Source organism: Triplophysa rosa, linkage group LG25 (genome assembly GCF_024868665.1).
Source record: "Triplophysa rosa linkage group LG25, Trosa_1v2, whole genome shotgun sequence".
NCBI lineage: Eukaryota > Metazoa > Chordata > Actinopteri > Cypriniformes > Nemacheilidae > Triplophysa > Triplophysa rosa.
Window position 1 is genome coordinate 11,749,963 of NC_079914.1, and position 17,950 is coordinate 11,767,912.

The window sequence follows — 17,950 nt, forward strand, 5'->3', positions numbered from 1 at the left end:
TTGTCAATTCCATTAACATTGCCTTATCGGAATGGTCTTACTCTTTCCATTATACCATGCACTGTAATTTATTTTCAACCTTGTTGGGCAGAGTTTTGGTTGGCCGTGATCTTTCTTTGTGAAAACGAAAATAAACTTTTCAGTTCAGAAAAAAACAACAGTCCATCAGTTAGTTAATCAATATTTGCAACAAACACAGTACAACTGCTGCTTTATGACTTCATTGCTGAAAACGTCTTTCCTTTAAAATGTCACTGCAAATGCTGCTCACTGAAGGTGCACTCATCACATCACAGGGACGCAAAGCATTTCTTGACAGCTTGCTCATACATATATGTAAGTAATATATCAATAAGTATTATTTTGTATTATTGTATAATTATTTCAACAATATCGTGTCTCGTATCTGTATTGGTATAGTTCAAGATGATAACTCTGCTATTCTCCTTAATTTAGAATGATTTAAAAAGTTATTATCGTTTATCATTATAGTGTGAACGTCCATTAAAGCTTGATATATATCTCTCTGTTTACTATAACAATAATTTAAAAGCAATTTTTCATATTAATCACCAAAGCTCTACTACGCCAGCAGTTGCGGGACTGGTTTGTTTGTCGGACAAAATGGCGGTCAGTCATGGGGGGCACATAATATCGGCGTTATGATTGGTCAGATCACCTGTCAATCAAACTGCTTGAGAAGGGTTAATTCTATTTCAGAGCATCAGCATAAACAAAAACATTAGTGACACTAACCCTTCGTAGTTGCCTACTTTTTTGGAAAAATGTTGGGAAATTAAGAGATATATCTTTTGTCTGCATGTTGTATGTTTTGATCTATAGCACATGCATCCCCTGAGAAAATAATCTGTACAGTCATCCCACTAAAGAGTTAATGAAGACCTCAGAAGTTCATTGGAAAGTTTCATGAGTATTTAAAGACGCCAGGGGTAGCTATTTCAGTTATACGAAACCATGTCCTTATCTTGAATGGGGAAGTATCTAAACATTTCTTCATGTAGAAATGTAAAGGTTCTGGACTGCTGACTTAAAGGCCTTTAGTGTAATCATTTTAACTCGTCACTGAAGCAATAATTTATATTGTTTTAAACACATATGTGTAGTTAATGCATTTTCTTTGACTAATTTGAGTTTAGATTCTGTTAATTCTCTTTTGTGTTGTAACTTTTATTCTTTTCAGACGTTATGATGAGTAGTTGGCTTATTTTATTTGATCTTAAAAGATACATACAGTGTATTACATTTTTGCAAATCTAACGTTTCTTTTTACAGGATTTATTTTTTCAGAAAGGCTTTTTAGAAAAATGATTAGCTTTATGATCAGTCATATACAGTACATTTAGGAGGGGGTTGCTTATGCCTAGATGAAGACCCAATTATATTATAGAAAAATAATGTGACCATATCATGGTATTTGCTCATTTATTCATCCTATAGACCACTTCCCAAGATGTACACACTTTGTAAAGACTTTCAGTTTTTTATATCACAAATATAATTAAATCTTAATGATATTCATATAACATTTTATAGCGGCACTGGAGAAGACAACAAGTCCGCTGAGCAGGGGGTACTATCTGCTGCGAAGGCTTTTCAACTACGAAACAAGTCTCAAGCAGCGAAGATAGAGTCCTCGCTGAAGGAGAAGAAATCTGAAAATCCTACGGCAACACTTGTTGGAGATATTCAGTTAAGCACCATTGTGCGTTTGTTATGTTTGATTATTTGAGTGTGTGACTAAGTAAAAATAAAGCCAGCAGAAGTCCAACCGACCTCGTCCTCTTGCTTTCTGATCATTGACTTGTTACACTGCTGTCGAAACCTGGGAAGGAAGCAGGAGGGCCACCGCCATCAAGCAAACTCTGCCGAGTACGCCATTTGCAAACGTCATTTCATCCCTCGCGGCCCTCCACCAAGAACAACATCAAGTGCTGCTGGAGATGCAGAATGACCAGGAGCAACGCTTCCAGGCCATCATCCAGGCGCATCAGGAGGACCACGAGACGTTCTGTCGCTGGATTGGCCGGGAGGGTTCGGGCAGAAACAGCAGCTCGCCAGTCCCAACCCAGCCACCTTCCGCTGAACAAGATGGGGCCGCAGGATGAAACCGAAGCCTTCTAGGATCTCTTTGAAAAAGCAGCGGAAACCAGCGGGTGGCCACGAGAGCAGTGGTCCATGCACCTCATACCACTGGGTGGCTGCCCAGCAACTGCCTGTGCAGAACCTCCTGGTCTTCGACAATCTGAAAAAGGCCATCCTCCAGCGGTTCCTGATGGCGCAACAGCTCCGGGATTTCTGCCGCAAATGGCTGCTGGCTGAGGGATGCGACGTTGAGGAAGTCATCGTCCGCGTGGTAATGGAGCAGTTTATCATTCACCTAACCAGGACAATGGCGGAGTAGGTCCAGTGCCACCGACCGACGTCTCTGGACTCCAACTGCCGGAGCATCAGATGGTGGCGTGCCCCGGGGTCGGCGAACCCCTGGCTCTCTCTCCTCCCATCATATGCAAGACCTGTCCCGGTTCCAAGGGAGGGACAGGACAGGATTAGGCCATGGGTTTGAGAGTTCCACCCAGGGGGGCAGGACTGACCGCGCCTGGAACGGACGCCACATCAGCTTCCCCGCTCTCTCCACGCCCCGCTCTTGATCCACTAGGGTGGCGGGGAGGTCCGGGCTGGCCTGTTGGCAACGTTGCTGGGACCCGGACCATTTCATGGACAGGTGTCCCGGTCAGGCTGGCTGGTACCAAATACCTGTGAGTATTAAGGGAGGTACATATTAGGCTCTCGTGGACTCAGGTTGTAACCAAACCTCTATCCATCAAAGCCTGATTCAGCCCGAGGCATTGGATACAAGCCGCCTGGTTCAAGTACGGTGTGTGCACGGGGATGTGGTGAAGTATCCTTTAATGGCTGCTGTTATACAATTTAGAGGACAAAAGTATAAGGTAGAGGTGGCGGTTAACTCCTTGGAACTAAATGGCCTGCTTTTAGTGAATTATTGGGTTATCTATGTGCGGCTGTCTCTTGAGGAGAGAAAAAGCAGGGAAGGACGGCGCTCATACAGGTGGGAGAGGCTGAACCAGGGAAACAGAGCGAAATCGAGAGGCTGATCCTCTCGGAGCACGATGACTTTCCCCTGGAACAGACTCAGGATGAGGTCATTAAAACGTGCATTCCAACAGGTCCATTGTTTCGAGGGTCAGCCTCTCCAACCTTCCCGACCATTTTCCTATCCTTATTTCGCAATTGTAATAGACCGGTTATATAGAGTGACCCAAGATGCTCAGACAAAGGAGGATACAACGCAGTTATTAGTTCCAAAAAGCCGCTGGGAAATGCTTTTCCAGCAGATACTCATGGATCAAGGCACGGCGTTCATGTCACTTACGTTACGCGAACTATACAAGTTATTGGGCATTAAGTCCATTCGCACCAGCGTTTTTCACCCACAAATGGATGGTCTGGTGGAACGATTTAATCTCACGTTGAAAACCATGATTCGTAAGTTTGTTCACGAGGATGCCAAAAATTGGGATAAATGGTTGGAATCCCTCTTGTTCACTGTGCGGGAGGTCCCACAAGCCTCCACAAGGTTTTCCCCCTTCAAGCTTCTTTATGGACGTCAGCCCCGAGGGGTTTTAGAAGTTCTGAAAGAAACTTGGGAGGACGGACCTTCTCAAAGTAAAAGTGAAATTCGGCATGTACTCGACCTGAGAGCAAAACTCCACACTTTGAGGCAGCTGTCTATGGAGAATTTGTTACAGGCTCAGGACAAACAAAGCCGGCTAATATAACAGGTTTACAGTGGGAGATAAAGTGCTTTTATTGCTCCCAACTTCGAGTTCCAAATTACTGGCGAAGTAGCAGGACCGTTTGTGGTTACACGGCAAGTTGGGGTTCTCGATTATGAGGTGGTACGAACAGATAGGAACAGGGCAAGTCAAAATTACCACATCATCCTCCTAAATAAATGGAGCGAGGTGGAGTCGGTGATGCTGGTGATGGTAGTTTGTGGAGAAGATGATCTCGGGCCAGAAGTGAACACCAAAACTCAATCTCTCGCTCTGGCCCCGGGGATCATCTCTCACCTTCCAGCTCACTGATGTGGCCAAGTTGCAGGCAGAATTTGCGGACGTGTTCTCACCCCTACCTGGTCGGACGAATCTCATTCAGCACCATATTGAGACCGAGCCAGGCGTAGTAGTGTGCAGTCGGCCGTTTCGTTTACCTGAGCACAAGAAAAAAGTTGTTCAGATGGAATTAGAGGCAATGCTCGAAATGGGGCTAATAGAAGAATCCAACAGTGACTGGGCGAGCCCGATAGTTTTAGTTCCTAAAACGGACGGCTCGGTCCGTTTCTGTGTGGATTATCGTAAAGTTAATGCTGTGTCAAAATTCGACGTGTATCCAATGCCGCGAGTTGAAGAATTGCTTGATCGGCTCGGCACGGCTCGTTTTTATTCGACACTGGATTTAACGTCTGTATCCACAGAAAAAACAGCCTTCACAATGGCGTTCAGGTTACACCAAAAAAGAGGTGAGACATTTCCTGGGGCTGGTGGGATACTATAGAACAGGGGTCACCAACTAGCGGACTCCGGTCCGAATGCGGACCGCGAGATGCATCCGTCCGGACCTCAAAGCCTTTTGACATACTAAATAAATGAACGCCTAACAAATTTATACCAGGCACATCAAGGTCCGCTCAGTAGCAGTTTGGGTCCTACGGCACCACGGACAGTTAACATATGCGCACTGTTGAGAGCCGAGACAGACTCGCTGCACAGCGCGCAGACAGATGTAGCTCTCAGTGACTGAAAAACAATGTCCTTGTCCTTTTCAAAAGTTAGAAAAGTTGACGCTGAAAACCGAGATGAATGGGTCGAGAGATTTGCATTTATTCTTCCTGCATCGAGATGCACGAGACCGGTTTGTCTCATTTGCTCGGACTCTGTTGCGGTTGTCAAAATTGGAAACCTTAAACGGCATTATGAAATTACACATATACACTTTGAAGAAACTTACCCGCAGCAGTCCGAGGTAAGGACACAGAAAATATATTAGGTCGCTCCCAATAGAGCGATCTACACGGGTCCTCCCTCACTCACTTACCGCCCAACAACGAGCATATGAATGTTCCCTAAGAATACAGTGGATCTTAGGAAAACATAACAAGCCCTTTACTGATGGGGAAATAGTAAAAGAGTGCACGGAGGCTTCTGTGAAACACTTTTAGAAGGAAAATAAAGACATGAACTAAAAGAAAATATGAAACAAACCCCCCTTTCAGCTGCAACAGCCACCAGAAGATCTGAAATGTTATCAGAGGATGATCGGTCACAACTTGATGCTGCTATTTGTTAATCTCAGTTCAGCAGGAAACAACACTTTAGTTTTCTTTTAAAGCTGTTAATGTTGAAATGAATGAATGTTCAGTGCAGGTTTAGAGATTAGGGCATTTTGCACATTTTCCTTCATTATATTGTTGTCAGACATGGTTATGCCATCGTATAGATATGAAAAACCATCAATTCATATTTTTTATATTTAATTGTCCGGACCTCGGCTGGTAAGGAGGGTTCGTTTACTGGACCTCAAGCAATTTTAGCTGAAGACTCCTGCTGTAGAAGGTTTGTGCCTAATTATTCAGACCTCACCAGCCCGCTGACTCACTAAAAAGGAGGCGCCAGATACGGTCCAGTGGACGGAGCTGTTTCAGCAGGCTTTTACATAGGTAAAGGCTACCCTGTGTGGTGGGCCGCTCTTACATTCTCCTGACTTTTTTCTCCCCTTCTTGTTGCAGACTGACGCATCGGACAGGGGGCTGGGTGCAGTCCTGTCCCAGAAGATGGAGGGAGAAGAACGGCCGGTGCTGTACATTAGTTGTAAGCTCTCAAAGAGAGAGACTAAGTATACAGCACCATAGAAAAGGAGAGTTTGGGCATCAGGTGGGTCATCCTCACCCTCCGATACTATCTCCTGGGGCGGGAATTCACTCTCTGTTCGGATCACGCCCCTCTGCAGTGGCTCCAACGCATTAAGGATTCTAAAAAGTTATAACTAAGTTATCGTTTATCATTATAGTGTAAACGTCCATTAAAGCTTGGTATATATCTCTCTGTTTTCTATAACAATAATTTAAAAGCAATTTTTTATATTAATCACCAAAGCTCTACTATGCCAGCAGTTGCGGGACTGGTTTGTTTGTCGGACAAAATGGTGGTCACTCATGGGGGCACATAATATCGGCGTTATGATTGGTCAGATCACCTGTCAATCAAACTGCTTGAGAAGGGTTAATTCTATTTCAGAGCATCAACATAAACAAAAACATTAGTGACACTAACCCTTCGTAGTTGCCTACTCCTTTTTTGGAAAAATGTTGGGAAATTAAGAGATATATCTTTTGTCTGCATGTTGTATGTTTTGATCTATAGCACATGCATCCCCTGAGAAAATAATCTGTACAGTCATCCCACTAAAGGGTTATTGAAGACCTCAGAAGTTCATTGGAAAGTTTCATGAGTATTTAAAGACGCCAGGGGTAGCTATTTCAGTTATACGAAACCATGTCCTTATCTTGAATGGGGAAGTATCTAAACATTTCTTCATGTAGAAATGTAAAGGTTCTGGACTGCTGACTTAAAGGCCTTTAGTGTAATCATTTTAACTCGTCACTGAAGCAATATTTTATATTGTTTTAAACACATATGTGTAGTTAATGCATTTTCTTTGACTAATTTGAGTTTAGATTCTGTTAATTCTCTTTTGTGCTGTAACTTTTATTCTTTTCAGACGTTATGATGAGTAGTTGGCTTATTTTATTTGATCTTAAAAGATACATACAGTGTATTACATTTTTGCAAATCTAACGTTTCTTTTTACAGGATTTATTTTTTCAGAAAGGCTTTTTAGAAAAATGATTAGCTTTATGATCAGTCATATACAGTACATTTAGGAGGGGGTTGCTTATGCCTAGATGAAGACCCAATTATATTATAGAAAAATAATGTGACCATATCATGGTATTTGCTCATTTATTCATCCTATAGACCACTTCCCAAGATGTACACACTTTGTAAAGACTTTCAGTTTTTTATATCACAAATATAATTAAATCTTAATGATATTCATATAACATTTTATAGCATTTTTAAATGTTTCTGTCATCTTTCTTAATGCGTGTTTTATTTAGAATTGGTTATGCAGGGATTGCTGTGTTCATTGTTTTGATCATTATCTGAGGCTGGTGGTGTATTAGTACTGCAGAAAGAAGAAGTCACAGGTGCAGGTGTCTGTCATGTGTATAAATGTAAGCTTCTCAAAGCTAATTCATGCTGATCCAACAAACAATAAGCCCAACATTCTAAGTTCTCATTCAATAAACTCCAACAAAAGCATTTTTGTTGGATCAGTGTGAAACTCCAAATGTTATTTGTAGTACATATAAGCAATTATACTGTTTCTAACTGAATCTATTTCAATTCAAGGAAGGTGTTCTGCCCTACAGAGGGTGCATTATAAATAACTTTATTAGTAGTCAGAAGAACTGGTCTAACAAAAACACATCTCTTGTGCCCTTGTATTACAGTTATATCAGATCAAATGCAAATGGTTATCTTGTGCTTAAAATCTTGTGTTTAAAGCTAATTTTCCATATGCTTTCTTTTTACCTTGGGATGCCAGGTCCAACTTAGAACTTAACATAACATAAGACTGTTTTTTGTAACAAATGTGCCAATATAAAAACTATTTAAAAAATGTGTATTGCTTGACAACAGTAGCCATGTGGCATATTTGTGGTAAAACCACAGTAACCATAATTCTACCATTGTCTTTCCACATTAACCATATTTCCACTATGATTGTAAAAGTTGGCAATAAAATGCTAATCAAAAGTTTGTCATTAACTTAGAAAACAAACTTCTTTTTTATGATTTTTTAAATCACTATTGCAACATGTTGATGTCATGCCCCTGTCACTTTTTGCGGTGCCGCATGAAGATGAACACACCATAGATACAGTTCTTGTCTAGTCTAGTCTAGTCTAGTCTATTTATTTGTAGTTCATGTCAACTTTGTCCGTTTTTGTTACGTCCTGTTCAAGCCATGGGGTGTGAAAAGACTAACAATATTTTGGGAAGCAGTACATTTAGTTTAGACCGCACTGACGCTAGAATGACGTACGCATGTACAGAATTATAGAATTATATTTCTTAAAGGTACAGTGAGGGATATTTTGTATGATCTATTAACAGAAATGCAATATAACATACAAAACTGTGTCTTTAAAAAAATATAAAAACCTTACGTAATGAAAAGTTATGTTTTTATTACCTTAGAATAAACCAGTTGTATCTACATAGGGAGCGGGCCTATCTACATGGAATTTGTTATGTTGCGCAGCCATGTTTTGTACAGTAAGCTCTAATGGACAAACAGCTCTATAGAGCGCGTTTCGTATATGTTGGTCGTCTTCGTGTGGTTTTTTTTAGACGCAGCTTATGTCATCACTGAGTTGAAGACGCACAAAGTAGTAAGTCGTAGTACGGAGAGGAGGAGTAGTCGTCGTCTAGCTGAAGCAACTGATTGTTCTGTCTTAGAAGTTTTGATAAAATGGAGGACCATGCGTATTGTGCACAAGAGCCGACAGAGCGTGAATCTCCGTCGTCAAAGAAGCGCAAACGTGATGCTGCCAGACGAATTAGAGACAAACGGCGGCAGAAATCCAGGATAAACATCGGTGTATCTATTACCAGATGGAAGGCACTGTTGAAAGACAAATGTTTTCAAGACGACGCCAAAGTTGCCTGTTTTCTGCTAGACCTGTAAGATAATTCAACATGTTCAATGTTTCCACTTTTTCAATGATTACCAAACAACTGTTTTGTTGAAACGGTAATGTTAGCATTTTATACAAATGGCCATATAACCTCCGAATAATAATGTTTTTCCGTCCCTGCGGTACGTACTCCGGTTGTTCCTGACTTTACAAAGGGGGAGACAAACGTCTACTAACTTACACCTAACTGCCTATGTCACTGTCAGATCAAACACTTTGAACAGCGTTGCTATTTACGATTAGCTAACTTTAGTTACTTCACTACTCTCAGCGTGTACTAGATAGCACGCAAGAAATACATCTAATTATAGAATTGTAACGGTAACTTTCGCAATAGAATACATGTTAAATGATTAATTACGGTAATATATTGCCTTACCTTTGCAAAGAAACATCGTTGCTTGTGTCACTGCTATCCGCTGTCTCAGTAGACGACATTTTTTTACTGTTGCGGCCACCGTCGTAATTCGAAAGGGAGGGGTGGGCAAATGACTCAGAGATTCATTGCAAAACTATAATGCAATGCTAGTGGCCGCTGATTTTCAAGAACTGCGCCTTTAATGACCTTGAAAAATGAGTCATACTGTAAGTAGCACGGGTATACAGTATTTGTAGCAATAGTCAATACATTGTACGGTCAAAATGATCGATTTTTCTTTTATGCCAAAAATCATTAGGGTATTATAGTTTTGTTCGATTGCTAAACACATTTCTTGAAATTATGGCTCCTCTAAACACAAATCCATAACTTCTCACTCAATTCCCTCAACATCCTATTTTTGCATCAAAATGAAGCTCTCTTCTCAAAACCATTCAAACTTGCAGAAAAAACAAACTTTTCTACCAAATATGACAAACAAGACCTCAGAAACACTCACACTTCAACATAGTCTTAGACACTGGTGAGATCAATCAAAACACTGTTACTAAAACATTTTATTGGGTTTGAAGAACAGAGTAATTTGACAGCTCAGTGCCTATTACCATATACAACCTAAAAGAGTGCAGAAAGTGCAAAATGCAACAATGAACTTTAGGGAACAAAAATGACACTAGTGTAAAGTAGAAGAAAAGTTAAAAAACAAACAAAAAAAAACAATATAAACTGGGTAGGCCTATGCAACACAATTTAGAATACAATTGCGTAAATATATAAATAATCATGGAATACTATGCACATTTGACCGAATTTCGTTACAGGATACTACATTTACATTACATTTACTACTCACATTTTACAGTTTTTCTCGATTGCTAACACACAATTCATGAAACAATTCCCCATTTTCTGACAATTATAAACACAAATTGGGTGAGATGTTATCGATTCGTGTTTACTGTTTTGCGAATACGAGGCATAATTTCAAGAAATGTGTTTAAGCAATCGAGAAAAACTGTAAATGAACATGTTTCAATCAAGTAGATCAAAATAATATTTGATTCTTGGTCAATTTACTTATTATTTACTTACTAAATAAATCAAGTTAACACAACACAATTATCTTACATATACATACATGAATATAGTTCTATTAAAGTAGCGTTAAAGAAACAAGGAACAACATTTCCACTTCCAATCATGCTTTGCACGTTGCTGAAAAGAGAAAGTAAAAGTTGCAATAAAATGTTATTTTATACATCTTTTATCAAAATTAAGAAATGGGGGTATTTTTCATGTTTAATACTCTTTTATGTTTGTATTTAAAAGAGTTTCTGGTATGTTAATGTTTTTGGGGGGTTACCATTGTGGTAAAGTATAGAGACCTGCTAACCAGATTTTAAGTTGCTTTAATTAAAAAAATAAGTACTTGGGGTATATTGAAAAAACAACTTTTGGCTAACTCCTAACAATGATGAGAGCTATATTTAGCTTATTTGGTGTGTGTTAAAAATAACAGCTATATCATAAAACATCTTACCTTAAACTAACTTAATACAATTATGGACAGCTGTTCCACAAAATGGAATCAAGTTATCTATACTTAAAGACTTTTAGTAGGATAAACTTAATTGATCAAGTTATTTGGACATTGTTGTTTAAGTTTACTCAGTTCAGTTTAGTTCATCATACATTAAATTAGTTTACAGATTTTTCCAACCGCTTACACACAAAATCTTTTCATGTCACACAATTTTTGAAACCTCTCACTCAAAGTGCAAAACTACACACCAAATCTCCAAAACCATAAGCTATTTCTCAGTACTTACAGTAATGTACAGTAAAATACATATGACTGCATAGTATTGCATAAACATTTGTAACTCTAAGCCATCCATTTACTGCAGTGCATTGAATGAATGAGGTTGGTTACCATGCTGTACTACATTTTTTTGTAAATTGTTTACAGTTCCTATGCTGAACACATACTGTGTTTCAATTCTGTACAAAGTGGAAAGGCAAAGACATCATGGAGGACGAGGACGCTTGTATACAGATGTACAAGAGACTGCAATTATAAATATGGTTTTGGCCAACAATGCAATTAGGATTCGAGAGATAAGAGAGCATATCTTGAATAATGACACCATATTTAACAACATAAATATTGTAAGCATGTCGATCATACAACGCATCCTCCAACGGCACCAAGTGACAATGAAACAACTTTACAAGGTGCCATTTGAGAGAAACTCAATCTGCGAATCTGCGACATGACTTTGTAGAGGTATGTATGCAAGACTACTTACATACCATATTTACTCATCTGTATATCCTTTTGTCTGTTACAGAGAGTATTGGAGATGGATGCCCATGTAATTCGCCATGAATTTATTTATGTGGATGAGGTTGGTTTCAACCTCACCAAAATCAGGCGCCGCGGAAGAAATGTAATAGGACAGAGGGCAATTACCAATGTCCCTGGACAGTGTGGGGGTAATATAACTATGTGTGCTGCCATCACTCAAAACGGGGTCCTCCATCACAATGCCACACTGGGTCCGTACAACACTGGCCATATGCTCACTTTTCTGGATACAATTTACACAATGCTTGTCCCTGATCCAGATCAGGAGCCTGCTAGATTTGTGGTTACATGGGACAATGTTAGTTTTCACCGGGCTGTTCTGGTCTAGTTTTGTACTTACCCCCATATTCACCTTTTCTAAATCCCATAGAGGAATTCTTCTCAGCCTGGCGCTGGAAAGTGTATGATCACCAACCCTATGCCCGCATGGCGCTTCTCCAATCAAATGGAGGACGCATGTGGGGACATAGAGGTTGCCTCTGTCCAAGGTTGGATACGCCATGCTAGGAGATACTTCCCTCAATATTTGGCAAGAGAAAACGTATCTTGTGATGTGGACGAAGTACTGTGGCCAGACCCAGCCTGGAGAAGAGATAAAGCGTAGCTTAGCCCTCGTGACTGCCCCCCACCAATTCCTGGACTGCCCCCCCGGGACCCCACACACACAATTGTGTTCTTTACTGTATTCTGAAGAATATACTTTTAGTTTACATATGTTTATGGTTTTGTTGTATGCTACTGTATATAACAGTAATGTTTGGCTTAATAAATATTTTCTGTTTCTACATTGTATTGGTGTTTACAGTGTACTTGTTAACTCTCTCAGCAGACTACTTTCACTGTAGAACATTTATTGAAATGTAGATATAAGCCTATGAAAGACCAAAGAGCTTTAGATTTAGAACAACAGTGTTTACATGGTATACCCAAACATTTACTATTGTGAAAGAAGTGTTTGCCATTTGATGCAAATGCTTCATTCTGACATGTGTTTATGGCATTTTGTTACATTTTGAAGGAGATGTGAGGCATTTAGCATTTTTTTTGTGCGCAGTTTTGGGAGTTGTGTAGAGTTTTGAAAAAAGGTGACATAGATTTGAAAATATGTGTAAGCAGTTGGAAAAAACTGTAAAGTATAATTGTTTCAGTGTATTATTGCAAAATGTTCTGGTATTTCGAAATTTTAGGCTCCCAGTCCTGGAAACAATATTTAAAATAATAATAGACCTAAATTAAATATACCTCGATTGAATAATTTATAGTTTCTGACAATCCACTGACATTGCATAGAGAAAAACTTACTAATAATACCATGTATCGTAATGCTGTATATTCGGTTTCATTTTTCCCCTAGTATTATTTTTATTAAATTTCTTATTATGATGGTATGTAAGGCTGCTTTGCAACAATGAAAATTGTGAAAAGCGCTATATAAATACATTTGAATTGAAATGGTTAAACTTTGCAAAATGAAGATGTTTTTGTGTGGGGTTTGTACCAGTTGGTGTATTGTTCTGAGAATGTATTTATAGTTGTGAGAAAATGGTGAATTGTTTCATGAACTGTTTGTTAGCAATCGAGAAAGTAACTGTAAGTAAAGATCATATTCCATGAAAATATTTATAATTTCCTACTGTAAATGTATTAAAACTTTATTTTGGTGAGTGGATGCAGCAAAATCGTGAACAAAAATGTCCAGAAACACATCTACAAACATCGCTCACCTGCTTACCGCTCTTTGGGAATTACCCACTGAAGTTTGGTATCTATGTAGGCTTAAAATTTCAGCTCAAAACAAACCTGTTTCGCCTTAGCAACAGCCTGCTACTATTTTTTCTTTGGGTCCTGGGAGGGGCAAAAAGTCAGATTTCCTATAGCTGCAAAACTCTTTAAGAGTTGTTGTTGCAGTGTACTGTAGGCATCACAACAAGAAGAACAAGAAAACATCAAGCAAATCGAATGTGAGTAAAAATGAACTTGAATAGTTAAAATGATAATATATTAATAATATAAATATTCATTGTTTTCTAAAAAGTTGTAAATGTTTTTATACATTTGCTGTATATTGTATCCTAATTTAGCCAACAAAGTTAACAGTCTGTGCTGTGTGAACAATATGTCATTCAACTATTGTTTATTTGAACCTTATACCACGGGGCTGTTGAATGCTTCATTCTGATTGGCTGACGAACGTTCGACGGGTGTGCATTATTTTTCAGTTAAACGCACACCTATCGAGTAGTTCCAGATTTGTCGACCGAATTACAGTTCCATATCACTGCGCCCAGTTTAACTTAAATGTAGCCTACTGTCCACCAGTGAATACTTATCTAACAACAGACAAAGTGACAGGCAAATACCATTGTCTGAGGAGAAATAACTATTAATATTTATGGTTAGCATGAACATTTGAACAACAATGGCGAGAGCACTGTACAGGACAGTTCAGACGAAAAACTAAAGCATGTATCAAAGGTAACGGCAAACTACATGACACAATCATCGGGTTAAAGATAAAACACGAAGCACAAACATAACAACAACAACATGTTAAATTCGTCTGTGGAATGGGTAAACGGGACTTAAAACACACAGCAGGAAGCTTTCTATGCCACTGCGAGAACCGCAGCTGGCGCAGAAACCTCCATGTCACTTTTTTCTCTTAATACTTTTCTTATACGACAGGGGAGTTAAATATGACGAAAACAAATCAAATATAGATACTTGTCTTTTCACTCTCAGTGAAGCAAACGCGTGTGCACGTGCACTGTCTGTCTTCCTCTCGCTCTCAAAAAACTGCATATGCAGGATCAAGCAATGCCTTCAGGTGAGATGCGTAAGAAATTAGTCAAGCAAGTGCATTCCGGGACAAATACCATACAAATGTCTTGAGATAAAACATCGTAACAATGTCTTGTGGTATCGGAACAACGTCTTGTGGTGTTGCGATCGTGGTATAAGCGGAATAATTGACTTCGGTCCTTTCAATTATCGAAAGTTAATGCGCACCCGAGGTGTAACGGTGTGCATTAACTTTCGATAATTGAACGGCCCGTCGTCAATTATTCCTTACTTAATGGTGATTTAGGCATATTGTCTTATATAAATTAAACTGTTAAATTGTACATTGTGTTTTATTTAAAGAAAAAATAGCATTAAGAACTAGAGGCTTTCTACATCCATGGTGACTGTGGAGTTATGTATTTCTTTATCATTGAAACAATTCTCGGTTGCAAGAGTTTGTGTACCCAGAAGTTTCTTTATCCAATTTAACAATTGTGCACCACAAAGCAGTGCCAGAATGATGACATGTCATGTACACTGAGGTTACATATGAGATATTTTATACAACACTGTTCATTTCACTATTAGTTTGAACAATAGAAAATAGATGTTGTCATGTCATGAATAACAAACACTCCCATTTCTTTCTCATAGGAGAACTTTGAGCAAAATCGTATAAAACATAAATTTCTTTTGGATTTTCAGGTAAGAAAGTAGTTTTTTTTCAACAATATCCTTTGCCTGACATTGATTATTGCCATAAAAAATAGTAGTAGTTTCTCTATAGATTAATTTTCCACTTGTGCACCTTTGTGGACTAAGTGCTGAAACCCTGATCAAAAACAAACCAGATCAGAAAAACTCTATGCCATGTGATTATCAATAATTATTACACGGCTCATTGGAATGCTTGATTCTGATTGGCCAGTCCCGACATTCCAAGGTTTGTTAATAACAAGCGCTCAAAACTAATAACACATGACCGGTACTGGTGTGTTTACTGTAATATCCCTCCGCTCCAACAAATATTACCATCTGGTGCCATTTTGTGATTGAAACAGTGGACAACCATGATATGCAATGGATGATTTCAGCATTGATTTCAACATGTATGGTAAAAACAAAAAGTTTCAGCAGTGGATAGATTTGTACTAATCGAATGACTTCCCAGTTAAGCCAAAAAAACTAAAACTGAACTCTGAAGAACAAACAAGACACAGAGAGTTTACTGAGACCGAACTTAAACTTGGAACTGTGGTACGCGTTCCACTAGTGGTACTTGAAGAGACCCCTGGTGGTACGTGACACGACAGGAAAATTATGTATATTCATTTCGTGTTTTAAATACAATGTCAAAAGTTTAATACATGATCGATAAATACGGAAAACATCTCATATAGTCTATGTGCAATTTAAATGGTTTAAATTGTTATGTTTGTCTGGTATATTGTTCTGTTTATTGCTATGAGTCATGCTTCCTTCCCTCACGAAAACTAACCATGGTTTTCTAAAATTAAAACAAAAAAAACAATATTTTACCACAAAATAACCATGGTTTTGTTCGAGGATGAACCTCTCGTCGTCCATTTCTGGCCTCCTGCCAAAGATATGCGACCGTGAAATACGATCGTAAGTCTGCACAGGGTGTTTATTTTGAATTTTACATGATTTTTGACTTCTTTTGTATTTGCTGTGCGGTTTGGACGCGGCGTCCTTATCCTATCTTTAGCACTTCTGGGACCCTTTTGAAACATGCCGCAGTGCTTCTGGTGTAAACACAAGCATTGACTAGAATGACCGCGATCAGTTCCGGTAGCCGTGTCTGAGCAGTAACGTGCCGCACATGCATGCAGTGCAAATCAGGGGTAAGACCTTCATGTGGCGGTGCGTTCACTCTGTGACAAACATTCTGCTGCGTAATGCCACTGATTACATACATACACATATAAATTAGTGATTTACGCCAATAATGTAATGTGGCTGGTGGGTAATCAACACAGATTGTGGAGAACATTAACACACTATGGCAAATTATGAGAATATAAACGACCCTTTCAAAAACAAACGAAGCCAAACAGCCAGTTAATAAAGCTGGTTAACGCAGAAAACGTATGGCCGTGAGGGTGCGGGATCGCACATACACATATTTCTTTCTTTGTACTATTTCAGTGATCCCTGATAAATGCCATTTCTACTATTTCTAAAGCACTTCTTTATAATGAACATCTTTTTCTCAATACTTTACCCACTCTATAACGCAGTGAATAGAGTGATCAATCGATTCTCGATGCATCGATTTCAACCTAATCAGCACCACCGCCATGGACAGCACCTGCTAAGGTCGCACGAAAGAAGGTTTACCTTAAGCAACATCCTAAGGTATAGTTCGGAGGACACCTAGGAAAGGTATACCTGTAGTTAAGGTGTATCTTTAGAGTCCAAGAGATAACGTTATCGGGAAATGCAACCCAGAGAGATAACTGTGACCGGACATAGAAGAAAGAGCAGTCTAAAGAGTTATTTGTACACTGACCACCGCTGACAGACAGAAATGGAGCAGTACACTCTAAGCAAATCATGACAGCAGCTTCGCTGTTTGCAGTAAGTGTCCGCCTTCTGCTTCTTATTAAATATAATATTTATCATAAAATTTAATCGCCAACATAGTCTAATGATAATAATTGTGATTATAGGGGCAAACAACGAAAAGTCCATAGAACACACTTTGGCTTACTCAACTAAAAAAATCAACATCTCCGCTGGGACCACATATACAATGTCACAGTTCACAATTAATGGAATGTGTAATTTAATATTTACAAATAAATAATATATATGCTTTATTATATATGTTTCATATGTAGCATTACAAATTCTTGTACTAAATAGTTTGTCAGGAATGCTAATGGCCGCTTGGGACCATATCTTTTCGCGGAAAGTTTAAAATCTGTAATTGAAACATTAATAAGCTAATAAAATATAAAATAACAAATTCATATTTCATGTACAGTTTTTTTTCTCATGTGGCAAGTAGCCATGTAATAAGCAGGATAATGTACAGGCAGACTGCACATTATTCTTTACTAATCAATAAAAAGTTGTCAATTTGATTCAGGGTCGCTAAAGCCCTGTTCAGACTGCCAACAATACCCAGCGACAAGGCAACATGATCCCATTCTTTTCAGTGGTAGCTAATCAGATACCGGCAACAGTGACTCTAGGCGACAAGGAGTGGGCATGTCCAGCCGCACAACAAAGTTAAGAATTATTCAACTTTATGCAAATGATGAGTGACTTTCAGGAGCGACTACCAATGGCAGTAAGCAATGGAGTTTACGTCATCCATCTCTTGTCAGTTACTGCAGTGTTCGTTTATAACAACCAAAGCTAGGAATGCCTTCATATGACCTCATAGCAAGAGACGGGCAACACGCAGCAATACAGTCACTGGTGGTGTAAACGTACAGTAAGGGGCACCAAAACATTCTAAGTGGGCGGAGGCACTTTTACTAAAACTCGTGAACAAATTGAGATATTTCAACCACACTTTGTT